We start from the raw sequence: 2,500 nt of genomic DNA on the forward strand, positions 1-2,500 counted from the left end.
AGCCTTTCTTTGGTTAATGAATAACTAACTTTATCGTTTATATAATAGGTATCATGAAAACAAAATTCATATTCATATAAACTTAAATATTTATTGAATCTTTTGATTTACCTTTATTTCAGAAATGATAAGGATGTTTGCATTTTAGTTATTGGCCAATTTCCTAATTGTGAAAATAGCAAATCTTTATTGTTTATTCATCTACTGATCATCATACTGTATGTATTTATCTAATTACTTTATCTACGATGGTACCGTCAGGAACTAAACATGCATCACCCGGTAAGGTTCACCTCGGTCTAAAGGAAGCGCCGAAGATAAATATCATAAGCATATATGACAATTATTAAGACGGAAATCAGTATCTATAAACATAAATGAATAGATTATTTACGATCAGTTATATAGATCGTTATAGAGCACACACATAAGCATATGTAGGAACTCGGAATGGGAATCGATAATTGGCAATCAGGGACAGACTACTAGGAATGATCTGTCCCTCATTCCTGTATAAAAAGAAGACAATGCGGGATTCTTCATACGATTTTCATTGAATCAGCCTAGATGAACCAGTCCTCGGAAGATGAATGACTCTACTACATCACTGGGAGAGGTTCACCTGGGCTACAATGAATATCCACGAAGTTATTGTTTGCTGGTTTATATATATATCTCAGACTGGGAGAGTGCGTATGTAGTTCATGATTTTCATTTACCATGACTAGATACAGCACTCGTCCAAATCTGATGATAAGTTTTACATCTAATATCATGAAACTTATATGATAGAGATTATGAGAAGGATATTATACAAGTTCCTCTGAATCGGCCCAGATGAACCTTCCCTGGGTAGATGAATGAATACATCACTGGGTGAGGTTCACCTGGGCTACAATGAATATCCACGAAGTTATTGTTTGATGCTGGTTTGTATATCTCATCTGAGTCAGCCCAGATGAACCTTACCTCGGTAGATGAATGACTACATCACTGGGGGAGGTTCACCTGGGCTACAATGAATATCCACGAAGGCGCTATTTGATGTCGGTTGATATAAATCAATGAATGTCCACCATGTCGTTGATGCTGGATTATATATCTCAGACTGGGAGAGTGCGTATGTAGTTCATGATTTTCATTTACCATGACTAGATACAGCACTCGTCCAAATCTGATGATAAGTTTTACATCTAATATCATGAAACTTATATGATAGAGATTATGAGAAGGATATTATACAATTTCCTCTGAATCGGCCCAGATGAACCTTCCCTGGGTAGATGAATGAATACATCACTGGGTGAGGTTCACCTGGGCTACAATGAATATCCACGAAGTTATTGTTTGATGCTGGTTTGTATATCTCATCTGAGTCAGCCCAGATGAACCTTACCTCGGTAGATGGATGACTACATCACTGGGTGAGGTTCACCTTGGCTACAATGATTATCCACCAAGTTACTGTTTGATGCTGGTTTGTATATCTCATCTGAGTCAGCCCAGATGAACCTTCCCTCGGTAGATGGATGACTGCATCACTGGGGGAGGTTCACCTGGACTACAATGAATATCCACGAAGGCGCTATTTGATGTCGGTTGATATAAATCAATGAATGTCCATGCCGTTGATGTTGGATTATATATCTCAGACTGGGAGAGTGCGTATGTAGTTCATGATTTTCATTTAACATGACTAGATACAGCACTCGTCCAAATCTGATGATAAGTTTTACATATAATATCATGAAACTTATATGAAAGAGATTATGAGAAGGATATTATACAAGTTTCTCTGAATCGGCCCAGATGAACCTTCCCTGGGTAGATGAATGAATACATCACTGGGTGAGGTTCACCTGGGCTACAATGAATATCCACGAAGTTATTGTTTGATGCTGGTTTGTATATCTCATCTGAGTCAGCCCAGATGAACCTTACCTCGGTAGATGAATGACTACATCACTGGGGGAGGTTCACCTGGGCTACAATGAATATCCACGAAGGCGCTATTTGATGTTGGTTGATATAAATCAATAGTTATCCACAATGTCGTTGATGCTGGATTATATATATATCTCAGACTGGGAGAGTGCGTATGTAGTGCATGATTTTCATTTACCATGACTAGATACAGCACTCGTCCAAATCTGATGATAAGTTTTACATCTAATATCATGAAACTTATTTGATACAGTTTGTGAGAAGGATATTATACAATTTTCTCTGAATTGGCCCAGATGAACCTTCCCTGGGTAGATGAATGAATACATCACTGGGTGAGGTTCACCTGGGCTACAATGAATAACCATGAAGTTATTGTTTGATGCTGGTTTGTATATCTCATCTGAGTCAGCCCAGATGAACCTTATCACGGTAGACGAATGACTACATCACTGGGGGAGGTTCACCTGGGCTAAAATGAATATCCACGAAGGCGCTGTTTGATGTTGGTTGATATAAATCAATGAATATCCACGATGTCGTTGATGCTGGATTA

The sequence above is a fragment of the Penaeus japonicus genome, unplaced genomic scaffold (assembly GCF_977035675.1).
Source record: "Penaeus japonicus unplaced genomic scaffold, GWHDUDI00000001_assembly GWHDUDI00000006, whole genome shotgun sequence".
Classification (NCBI taxonomy): Eukaryota; Metazoa; Arthropoda; class Malacostraca; order Decapoda; family Penaeidae; genus Penaeus; species Penaeus japonicus.